The 14,064-nt window shown below is 24.6% G+C and overlaps 1 protein-coding gene across 6 annotated transcripts in view; it reads right to left on the bottom strand.

Annotated features, from left to right (window-relative positions):
* LOC114121493 (arrestin domain-containing protein 3-like) overlaps positions 1 to 14,064 on the bottom strand; it is an 82,011-nt gene that overhangs the window by 41,965 nt on the left and 25,982 nt on the right. The window lies entirely within an intron of this gene.

Genomic DNA, 14,064 nt, shown 5'->3' with positions numbered 1-14,064 from the left:
TAAATACGTAAGTGATACATCCTGTCATCATTAGTGATGGTAATAATTTGATCACACGGCGTTATGGTTAGGCAATTTAGCTACATCACTGTCGTGGGTCCCCCATTTTCTGGTAAACTATATATTATAAGTTATAACCTTTGTCGTGTTCTAAAAAATGTATTACATACGCGACAACCGACTGCAGAATAACATTTACAATTAAAAAATATTTTGGCTACTTTGTACATACCTCTAATCCAAAAATCATTTGTTTTGTATTTTTTAATAGCATTATAGGAGGAGAAAAATATTATCAGACAAGAACGATTATAAAAAGAAACAAATTATGTTAAATGTCTAGTAATATTGTGTCACAGACAGAAATCATACACGTCACATGATCACAATAATAGTAAGTATAACAATAAGTAAAATATGATGTAATTTGTTGATATCTATTATAATACAAATTATCACAATGTCATCAATGACTTTGTGAACTGCAGTTACGCTGTTATTATAGTACTGTATAAGAAACATCACGACATGCTACTGCGACTATATTATAATTATTTCGATCGCAGAGTGTTCGATTTAACTGTGTTATTTACTATTATGAAAACCATACCGAAATTATGCGATTTTCGTTTATGTTTTAGTTTCGAAACATCCATAGAGTTAGTCGAGTCATGACTTTTTTGTTGTCAAAACCTACACTGTCATTTCCGTCTTTCCGCTGTACCTGCATAATATATTGTATTATATTTAATATTTACCAACAAACGTTACGTGCGATTTTTTTTTTTTTATCATAATAATAACCGACTCCAACGGTGATCAATATTAATAATAATACAAAAATAATAATATCTCAGCTGCAGCAAGGTCGTTTATTTTAGGATATTACTCGACGGCCGTAAAAGATTGCGCAGTGGCATCTGTTTAAACGCCAGTCATCGCGGAACATCGTTAATGTCTTTCCTGTGTTTAATATTATCTTGTTGACAGTGTATCTCTTCTGTATATAGAGTACATACTTGTTCACCACTTTTGTTTCTATAACCACGTATTTATTCAAATTTCGATATTTAGAATTTTTAACTTTACTTACTTTGTAAGTAGCTACAATGTTACTTAGAAAAAAATCGATATTTATATATATTTTTTAAGTTATTTATTTTGAATTTATTTATTGTTTTTTTAATTTTAACATTTATCATAACAATTTCAGTGAAATATTTTTTGATTAATTAAAACGCACAAAGTTCTTAAAAATGGTTTTAAATAAAATAAATATATTATTTAGCTTATTATTCACTAACTATGACTAATCGTATTTAAAAAAAACATTTAAAACGTTGATATTAGTTTTTCTCAATATTTTCTTAACATTTTATCATAGACTACTAATACTAACTTAAATAACTAAACTAAAAATAATATTAGAATTTTGATTTATATTTACAAAAAAATATTTTAAAAATAACCATAAGGCTAACAGTTTTCAGTGATCAAAAAGAATGGTTATCATTTGAAAAAAAATGTGTAATAATATAAGATGCTCGCTCTTTAAATGGTAAGTCTTAGTATTAATAAAATATATGCTCTTTAAGTATCTATATTTAAAATTTAAATATCAAAATAATTAGAATAAATACAAAACTGAAGGAAAAACGATGATGAGTATTGTTATATTACTATTATACATAAAGTAATTTACTCATTTAAAATAGACTTAATAGAGATGAGATATGAGTTTTTGAAATTTGATCAAATTTTTTTATCAAATTCAATAATTTGGTTACATTCACAATGTAGATAATTAAACATTACCCTTGACACTACACTATAAACAATGAGCGTCTTATCTACTCGTAGAATTTAATATTTCTTACGAAATATTTTCCTTTAAAATAATAAATTTTCACATATTGTCCTGTATTTTTATGGTAAAAATAATATTAGAACATTTAAAAATAACAATAATTTATTTACCTAAAATTTTAAACGTTTTCTAAAAAAAAAACTAAAAACTAAAAAGTGTACTTTTCAAAAGTTACAAATAAAATCTGTGGTATTTTAAAACTTAACAAATTTTAATGTTATTCGTATGTATAATTTGATTAACAAGTTAAACGTTTTATTCGGAGGATCAATGTTAATGGTTACAAAAGTTGGATCGTTATAAAGATTATTATTTTGATTACCTATGCTGCACAGTAAAATATTATATTCTGCAATTATGAAAAAAAGTCATTACAAAGTGTCTTTTAATTGAACGTTCGTAGTATTTATCATATTAATTTTTTTTTATGTTCGCGAAGTATTAAAAATTATATAATATATAGAAGTTGAAACGAGCAAGTTTTTACTACTTCGTGGTAGTTACTCTATTATACGTATTATATTCACTAAAACGCAGGTGGAACGTGCATGTACTACGGATACTAACATTAGAAAAACCTATGTAAATGCGTATACTCCATGAAGTCCTGCAGTTACGGCCGGTGGTATCCGTTCGAGTTTATTGCATATTTTTACGATATTACCGTTCCAAGAAAGCTCTTATAACGACTATATAATATACATTTTACATAGTTCATAAGTCATAACTGAAATAAATTGATGAATTATTAAATATGTATATTTAAACGATATACCTATATACAAGTTATAACGTTTTACTTATGCATCTATATACTAACTACCAATACTTAAATTTTCCAATTTTATAATACATTGCAAGCACTATATAGCATTATTATTCACTAAAGTTTTTGAACAAGAAATAGTTTAATATTATGTCGAATTTCTCAATCATACATGTATACGAGCAATGGGTATTGATAGTTATTATTAGCTAGTATTATGAAAATATTCGTAAAAGACTGATTGAAATTTCAAAATATTTAATTGCAATAATAGGTTATTACAATAATAGATTATTTATCAATATTCTATAATACATATTGTAAGCCCTACATTTGTTGTCTATAATATTGTGTATATCAGTTTTTAAATTTATAAAAATGTTGTATATTATTTAGTTTTTAAAAGTTAAAATGTTTCAAGTGTATTTAGAATTTTAAAAGCGAGAAAGGATGGTACGGCTCACGTACCAATACGTAAGGCGTATTGCGTATGCTGTGGTGTTTTCGCTTTTAAATACAATGCTACAGGATGAAACCAAAAATACGGTTAGTTTTTGTTTACACAGAGTGACCCATACTCGCTTTGAAACGGATCGGCCATGAGTTCATGACCTATAAGTGTACAATGTAAATAATGTTGATGGCCTAGAATCCCTTCAAAAACTACGCTAGTTTTAACAATAGGCCAACCACTATATATTATATATATATAGAATAACCAACCCCACAAAACTCACTAAATAAACATAGTATAATATATAATGTTTACATTTCGTATTTCTACTAAATGTTTAGACATTTCGCAGTTAAGTATTGTACAGTATTTTATGGGAAAAATGATTCTAGTTTTATTTCAATATAATAATTGCATGCTGACAGTATTCGTCCTAGTAGACACCCATTTTTATCTGCTTAAACTTAAAAAAAAAGTTTATCACTACTTATAATTTACATATTGAAATATACGATGGAAATAAGTAAATAATTTATTAAAATATTTGAAATAATCAGCTATTTATAATTATTTATATAAAATAATAAATATTAAACACTTTAATAATATCCCTGTAGATTTATAATAAATCGATGATTTTCCCGAATTTAGATATCAAAAGTATTGAATAAAAAAAAAGATGGACAAGTGGTTACCGCTGTGTTGTACAGTACGTTAAAAGTGAGTTACTGTAATGGAAGGTATTAAATTTAAATTCAATGGTCTAATATTAATGTATACGAAAAATGATATTGAACAGAGATGATTTGTCAGACTAGGATATTTATATTACTATTTATAATATGACAGCCAATATTTTTTTTTATTAATATTATAACAATTTATGAAGAACTTTACATTAAATTTTCAAGCTTTTAGACCCAACAAAAATTTTTTATTGGCATTCGAAAAAAAAAAACTAAAAAAAAATGAAAATGTCAAATATCTATGAATAGCTCAAAACGAATTAAAATATTTTGAAAATGTTATTAAGTACAGAAAATGATAAAATAAACATTTGGTAAAAGTTTCAAGTCTCTAGGGTAAATAAATTTATGAATTACAAAAAAATAAGAAAATTGTGCTATGATAATTTATTAATTTACGGGTAAATAACCAATGACTAACTTCAAACTCTTATAAAAAAATTATTTGACTCTAACCGGCAAAGTTTTTTTTTTTGATAAATGTAGAAAAACCTATGAGGAATCTTGTATTAAATTTTCAAATCTTGGATATGCCTTAAAAGGTGTCCCCAGGCACGCACAAGAAAAATATATATGTACATCATTATAAAATCAATACATCCTCGCTTCGCTCAGAATCTAAAACTAAAAAGTTAGTAATCAAAACACTTAGTATGATAAAATATACCTATACAGTATATATGATTATAAATGAATATTTGGTTTATAGTATTAAAATATATATTAACCCAAAAAAAAATTATTCATTTATAGCTATTTAATTTTGTTCTTAGTTTTTATAGTATTTTATTATTACGATTGAAGTCGATTGTTTTTTTTTTTTTTTTTTTTAATGATAAACATTACATATAAACTATATGAATCGATACTATTATTAAAACTTAATTATTTAATCTATACTAAAACTTGAAGGTTATTTTGAATTTATAAACTTATATAAATTGCAATTTTAATATCAATAATAGCATGTTATTAAGGACATAAATAGATATTAAGATTATACTATTAGAACGATAAAATATAAACTAATCAGAAATATTCCACTAATCCAATCTCTTTAGCTTAGAATAGTTTTTTCGTATACTATAATTTGTTATTTAATTCTAATTTAATATATCCACTACGATTACAGTTGTAAACTATTGAATGATAAAGTATAATCGAAATCTATTATACAGTAGTCGTAGTGATAGTCTTTTTTTTTAATTTAAATATTAAAGCTTACATAAGTATTATAATGTGTACCTAAGAGCTATCGGATAAGTTTCCAACTATAATGACTATATTACACTATTATACTATATTAATTGTTTTTTTTTTTTATTCATTATTGTAATTTCAGTGATGGCATTACCATATTATCTTAGTATTTTTTTATAATTACTGGTTGCTTATACCAAGTAATTAAGGGAGCAAATTTATGATTGTGGCATTCCAATTAATATCATATTCTAAAAGTAATACATATTTTGCCACATATTATTGTTAATAGATAAACGTACCGAGATAGAACTTTCGTACTATATATTATTACCTGCAGATACCTACTATGAAGTATTGAAGTAGATATTAGAAAAAAGGAAATAAACCCATTACCTATAATAGAATATGTGTAAAGCCCAGACTCCAGTGTTTGTATTGTCGTTGACTTATATTGTTTATAATAGGAAATCTCTACACGTTTTTGTAAACGCGTCTTCTCGTTTTAGTGAACAACAATTTGCACAAGCAATTTTGGGAGCTATATTATTAAATGGCATAAAGCCAACGAGCTCTGAAAAGTTTGAAAATACTATTTCATATTGTGCACAGTTAAAATTAAATATAAATATTTTTTGTGTGTGCGTGTGTTAACACGACGAGAATAATATTTTTTAATTAAGTCAACAGTTGAACTTTTATTTATTTTGTATATATTTGTTTTAATATCCACACGTATTATCTCGAAAATAAATTACGATTGAAATAATAATACATGGATCGAATATAATATTATATTGCAATAAATAATAATATTGCCTCCAGTGATGATTAGTAAATGTATTTGTATACATATAAAAAATAATTTAAATAATATTATATATTCTTAATAAATGTTAGCACTAAATTTCAAATTAATATTTTAAATCTAAAATTTTACTTATCTATAGAATATATTATGAATTACTAAAATTTTGAAAACTTAACAAAATTCGATCAATTAATATGCCAATTAAACGTTTTTAGGTAATATTCAAACGTTGAAATAATCGTACAATACCGAAATTAGGTATCAATTAGAGGAAGATTATAGGTACAGGTATTCAAATATGATGTATAAGTATTATAAATAACAGACTATAAATAACGTTGTGTATTGATATAATTCATTACTGAACATAAACTATACAGTAAACATACTATATGACACATTATACCTACTTATTTTCAACTTAAATTAGTAAGTTTTTATAATAATAAATATTTTACAATTGTATAAATACATATAGGTATATTACATATCTTATACCAATGTAAAAGTATACCTGAAATTGAATGACATTTGTGAAATATTACTTTTCTGTTTACTTATTAAGTAAGGATTTGCAATTTATACTTAGAATTCGTTGAAGATATTATCGATATTGATATTTAGCTTTTTTTAAATATATATATTTTAATATTTTAAGATTGATGAAAACGGGGCACAAAATATGCAATATATACAAAATATTTTTCTTTGAGTTCTGTATTTTATAGGCTCATAACTTTTTAAACATACACGAAAACAAGAAAAAATTTCTTCGGAATTACAAAAAAAGATTTAATTAAATATTATGTAAATGTATAAAATATTACGAGCCACTTAGGTATTTTATCAATGTCTGTTTTTGTTTGAACGGAAATTATTTCATTTAAAAAAATAACATTTCAAAACTAATAAATAAATTGTTTTTTCATAAATAATCCTTGAAAATATGTATTTATATTGATTTCAAAAAAAAATCATATAAAAAGGTTTAATTTATATCACAATATACTTTTAATAACAAAATAATATTTAGCTGTAGTGTTGATGTATCCATATCAGAATAAATTGCAAATAATTTTAACCGCTACTCAATATACATACTATTTGCATTAAATTTATGAAATTTAAAACATTTTATAAAAAAAAAATAATAAGTACCAAGTATTATTATAATTATTAATAAATATTATTTAAATCGGAAAAAATAAATATTTTCTACGCAGTAAAGCAATGATAAAATGGTCGGACATTACATTTAGTAGTTGTCAATCAAAGTCATTGCAAGTTATTTGAGATTTAATTAGTTATTAATTATTATTTATTATAAAAAGCTGGTATATAGATGTACTTAACGAGCAAAGCACAAATTAAATTACAAAGAAATAATTTATAATATTTAATTGGTAAATTTATTGACAGATAAATAAAAATTGATTATATCTAATTATGCGTACACTTGTAGAGACTTTGCAGTGTACATATTATTATTATTATACGAGCTATAGGATTGTACCTACATTTTAATGTATCCAGTTTGAAGCGATCAAATTTACAACGAAACTATACGGATAATTATCTGGTCGATAATGATAGCGATATGGGGTAGGAGTTAGTGAAGTTTTCGAGTTCGAGTATAGCAACAGCCGGTAGATGTCATTAATTCCAACACTATTAGTTCACGCATATTTAAAATATAACTTTTGGGTAACTATGAATTTGCGATGTCATGAGAAAACGCCAAATAAACCATCATGTCCGGAAGACATTTATTTTCATCATCGACGACCGGTGATATAATATTATTTATTTTTCACTTTGTTTACTCGTGCTCTGCACGCGCATCGCATACATAAAACCCAGCATATAATATCCTCATTCACTCCTCTGATGTCGTACAGTACACGACGCTGTGAGAATTGAAGAAGTGACGACTGACGACACGCATGAAAATATATAAAAAAAATAATAATAAATCCATGCGATTGCCTTTGGGGTGAATATAATATCATCGCTCCATCCCGAAAGTACACACATACACACACACACATATATATATATATAAAACTCTGTAACTGTTTTCTTCTTTACGAAATTCCCCAAATTTAGTTTTCTCTATACACTATTGCCGTGATTGGAATATTGATTTGCCGATATAATTTTTATATATATTTCTTACTCTCATAGTGTTTGTTTTCTTAGAAAACTGTAAGTGAAATTCGCTTTTGATGACATTTTATTTGTAATTATAAAGTTAGTTCAAATATAATTCAAGTTGGGTAAAAATAATCTGAAAAATACATTAAGACCGCAGCTATCATATTTTCATAAACGATTATTTTTAAGTGTATGTACGATGGTTGATTTATATGTATTCAAAATAATATTAAAACTATACAAGTATATTGAAATAGTTGTAATAGCATGTTATTTATTGTTTAGCTTACCAATAAGTATCTATTCACATAATAACCTAATTACCATAGAACGATTAAAATTAATATCAGTTATATTTTAAATTAAATAACTAATTACATATACCAATTAGATATATGTTTATTTCAGAAACTATCTGAATGTTTTTGTTACTAACAAAAGTTACAAATATCAAATTTTATAAGAGAGCAGTATTTATTAACTTTGTTTAGTATTCAAAAAAAAAAATCATCTCTAATTCACAAGTTAGCAGTTAAAAAATAATATGCTAATTAATAGCAAAATAATAGTTCTAGATTCTTAATAGTCAATTTTATGGTTTACCCAACGAACTTTTTGTATTATATATATATATTTATATTATTTTGTATAACTTTATGAGAATTATTTAAATCGAATTGTTTTTTACATTGTATAACATTTTAACTTTTACGATAAACTTAAAAAAAATGATTAATATCAGAAACATAAATATAGCGCCGATGCAACATAATTTGAATCCGACAGTTTAAGGACTTTCATAAAGCGAGATTTTATTATACTTCAAAAAAGAAGATTTCATTATGAAAAAAAATATTAAATGGGTTCCATCAACCCTGCTATATTTGTCTTGAAGCCTCGAAAGGTCAGTGGTTGAGAGGTATGAAGTTAAACCTATAAGTTAAGCTATAAAAACAGCCATTGGCTAACTTGCTACTCAGATAAGAATTTGAACGATAATCAAATTTTATGCTAAAAAGTTTATAAGATTAAATTATAAAAAAAGGAGAAAGTAACTTAACATTCTGATGTAGATTAGGTTAGATTAAGTTAACCTAATAAATTAGTCTTTAACCTCGTCATTGGGCAGGTCACTGTAATGGACGTGTTAAATTTAAATTTAATAATGCATACTATTGCATATAAATGAAGATCCTGAGAGTAAATGGATTGTCAGTCTTTGCTCGTCATCATATAAATTTTATATTGCCATTATTATAGGAATTTATTATTTTACTATTAGTAATATGGGATATGAATTATAAATTAGCGGAAACATTAAATTAATACAAATATTTTAAAAATATCATTGTATGCCAAATATAATAATACGTAAAGGTTTTAAATCACCACAAAAATATTTTTAAATTACAAAAAAATAATTAAAATCATTATTTTAAAAATACTGGACTTCATTCAAATTTAAAATTCAAATGTCTGAGAAAAAAAATTGTTGTAAAATCAAATGCATTGTTCTATTTATAATCTAAAATAAAAATTACTTAAATAAACGAATTAAAAATTATTTTTTTAAAGTTTTGCAAATTCAAATTATTTAAACTTTTATAAATATTTAAAAGGATTATTATTATCTAAGTATATCTCTTTCATATAGATTTAAAATACATTAAAACTATGGAAAGTTATAATTATAATCTTGAAAACATATTAAGTGTTTAAAATTCTTCTAAAATCGTTGATATTTGAATTTGATATTATAAAATTATGTAAAATGAATGTAAATAAATGTTATAAAAAATAAGAAATAAGGAAAAAATGACCTAATAAATTACTAAGCATATTACTGTAAACAATTTATCATTTTGATAACAAATGATCGTTGAGTTCTGAATTCCGAATATTTTCTTCTTCGATATATAATATATATATATTATATTATAAGTATATAATAATGTATAAATACATTATTTAATACCATATTATTAATAAAAAATAAAAGATCATCTATAGGTATATTAATATTATATAATTTTATATTACACACACTGTCATAATTAGAAAAATGAAACACTATGAAATATACTGATAAAGACTTGTTCCTTGTTGGTTTCAACGACAATGGTAAGTCATAGCTTTTAGATAAATAAGATATATTTAAAATAATAAAAATATTTCACTACAAAAATGATATATTTGCCGGTAGTTTTGGAATAAAAAAGAGAACAAATTATTTTAAACAGTATCTATTACTTACAAAATATTTTGAAAATGGTTCATGTTATTAATTATTATTTTGAAAAGCCAATATTATGTAATTAATAGTTTTACTAACTGTTATTTGAAATCATAATTGAATTTTAATTTGTATTTGATGTTTATTAAAATTAGTTCTGATAATAATTTGGATCAGTAAAAATGTAGACTGTAACTTTAATACTATAAATAATTTGTATTCATAAAATTCGAGCTACCAACCGCGTTTATCAATAAATTTTTTTAAATAAACATCCATCGTTTCCTTTTAAACGAATAGAAGATGGATACAATGAGATGGTTTTTAACAATAAAATATTTTAATGTATACATTTTATTAGGAAATATTTATAACACTGACGAATTGTCTCAACAATGATTTAAACCAAATAAAAGAAAAAAACGTTCATTTAAAATGTATATCATAAAAAAAAAAAAAATGATAGTAATTTTTAGCTCTTCTTTATGTGGTTTCTACATAGTATATGAGTACGATCCAGAGGTAATTTACTAAGAGTTCACGTAATTATGAGTACACACCTATTTATTAAATATAAAAAAACTGTATTTATCAAAGATACACTAATCGTTTAGTGTGCATCAAAATAAAAATAATGACTCTATAGTCTATACACGATGATAAAACGAAGTATAATATATACTCGTAAATTTTTATTCGTGTGTAATAGTGCCACTTAGTAATAGTAGGTATTAATTTAAGTATTGAGATTTCGAGCCAGAGGGCAATATAACCAAAATAAATTAATTTTATGATTATTAATAATGACCTATATTATAGACAATCTTCGGCCCTCCTGTGCTCTTTATAATTGTTTTTTAAACCCGTTTTTAATCATTCCAAATTATTTTGCTGAATAATATTCATTGTATAATAAATAATGAGGTAAGTCATAATAATATTTTTACGGCTAGCATAATAATATTTAAAAAATTGGAAGTGCTACTACGAAGGTAATAATACTTTCGTTGAGGTGTGTAGTATTGATAACTTACTTTTTGAAATTCCTTGTTATTATTTTTAACATCCACCTCCCTCTTCCGATTTTTGAATCTATTGGTAATTTAAAAATATATAAAAAATACTTAAATGTATCTAACAGTTATTTTGATTTTTAGAAATTAGGCTCAAAAAATGGTAAATCAGATTCCAAACACGAACAAGATGTTTCTAAAATGGTAGTAATAACGTATAGCATAGATAAGGTACTTGGATAATGTGTTGGAATGATCGATGTTATTAAGTCAGCAATAAGCGTGGACAATCCCTGTTTTAAAGTCACTTATATACGCGTAGTATAATGATATAACAGTGTCCCACATAGCGTGTTATATTATGTCGACTAAGTTGATTTTGAAAAAGATAATATGGTGACAAAGAACAGAAGAGAAAATGTCCTTAATCCTAACACTGCACTTAAAACGCGAAGGCAAGAGGATTATTATCACATTTGTTACTATGTCAGCCAATTGTTGACCAAGAGAAAATACTTTATGTAAAATAATATAAGACCAAAATCAAACCGTCTAATGAAAATAAAATGTTTGCAAAAGTATGTTTACCTAAGAACGTTTTCTCGTAACAAAATATTTACTTATAATTAAAGCTTCGTAACCGAGATAAAATTTAGTTCTATAATTAATAACAAACAAGAAAAAAAATGTATAAATTATTTTAACTACCGTAGAAATATTTATGACTGATTTTATAACATTATGTTTGTAGGTATACTTGTTAAATACTGCACGATAGTGGTTAAATAAAATATAAAATATTACAATTTTCAACAACCAATGTAATTCAACTCCCAACCAAATGATATCGTGGCTTATTGAATTGATTTTCAAAAATGACTAACTACTGGCACCGTATACCGTGGCTTCAACTTATTATCTCGAATAAATCGTGCAATGTGCATGATCGGTCTTATTTCAGTAATCTTTATTTTTTATTTAACCAACGATATAAACTGTAGTCTGTATACTCGTTTTAACCATAATTATAATATAGTTTTAGTTTTGACGTTTTGATAGATTAATAATATTTAGCACATAAAGTACAATATAAAATTGACGTATAGTGATTGTGCACGCTGTGACCCGATTTTCGAGCTAAATTCATTTTGCGAGCGTACTAACAGCGAGTACAATGTATATGCGCGTGTGTGTACTCGTGTGCAATATATATAAAATTATATCAAAATTTTCGGCTCCCGAGGCTTTTGTACCAGTAATGGTTGATAAAGCTCGGAAACGATAATGTTATTGGCTTACATAATACGAGTACTAGCTTATATATTGGCTGAGAATCCTGTTCAAAACATTATTTCCGTGCCGATATCACATAAATCAACTGTATTCCGTGTATGTGAGAAATATTGTCATTAACTGTTATATAGTGCCTTAATTCACACTTTCGATAGTGTAACGCACACTATAACATAAATTATTCGCAATACTACATACACGTGTTCAGTGTTCAGTGGAGGAGTGATTACAACAAATTTACGCATATCTATATCGAGTTTTCAGATTGTCTCTGATATATATGCCTATCTTATATACATATTAAATTCAATATGAATATAATGAAGGTGTTTCGACTCATAAATCACGTATATTTAAATCGGGAAACAGTATTTGCTGCCGTGAGTACTATCGTATACTATTATATACTGTTTGAAACTATAGAGAAATTAACAAAATATAGGCATTACAATATTATGTTTACACAATAGGTAGATAATAATTATTATTTTTATAAAATGTTTAGTTTAAAATACGTAAACAGAGGCAATACAATATAATAGCTTGTGATCTCTGAACTATAAGGTTCTAAATCCATTTTTTCTATACGTAGTATGCATTTAGTTATTTATGGATGATGATCTATTGTTCAGAATCGCAAAAAAAAACAATTAGATGCCCTATTTAACAAGTATTATAGATATCTAAAAGGATTAAAACCGACACATTTTGCAATTTTTTTCTTATTTAATAGTGATCTAAATGCTAAATGGAACTTTTTTAATCATGACTTGGTGTTAAACCCTATAAGTTTTATTCATTTAGATTATGAAATGCATTAAAATAATAAATGGTAACCAAAATTTAGGTACTCGTTGGTATTTAATATTAATTATTTCAACCATACAATAATCAAAATACGTTATTCATTATTGTAAATTTATCAACAAAACATATAATTTTATAAATAATAGTAGGTAGATACCATAATATTTTATTTTGATTTTAACATCATGACACATCATCTTTTGTTCAACTGAATTTTGTTTTCCGGGAAACACACAATTAATTCAGAATAAAAAGGTCAATCTTTACTCAAATTTCGTAACATATGAAATAAAATAAAATGGTTTATTCAAATATTTTACAGACTGATTTTACTCTTTTTAATAATGTTAGATTAAATCTAGTCAAATTTTAGTTGTCATAAATTCAGTAATATAAATTTAAAGCATGATCTATTTTATTTCCATTATATATAAAATTGTCATGTGTATAGTGTAAATTCGTAATTATTTTAAATTATAAAACAAATTATTATGCAGCTCGATTATTTATACTATGTGAGTTTTGGATATTAAAAATAAAATATTGTGTTATAATATATTACAATCGATAAATTATTATTTTTTTGATCACCACGATTAATGGTCAAATAATATTTTAAAAACATTATTTGATAAAAGTATGAGTATAATGGAATAAAATGTAAATAGTTTACTTTTATTGATACATTACTTCTGTCTCTCACACACACATAAGTCTATG

Source organism: Aphis gossypii, chromosome 3 (genome assembly GCF_020184175.1).
Source record: "Aphis gossypii isolate Hap1 chromosome 3, ASM2018417v2, whole genome shotgun sequence".
In the NCBI taxonomy this organism is placed as follows: domain Eukaryota; kingdom Metazoa; phylum Arthropoda; class Insecta; order Hemiptera; family Aphididae; genus Aphis; species Aphis gossypii.
This window is presented reverse-complemented; position numbering and strand designations above follow the sequence as displayed.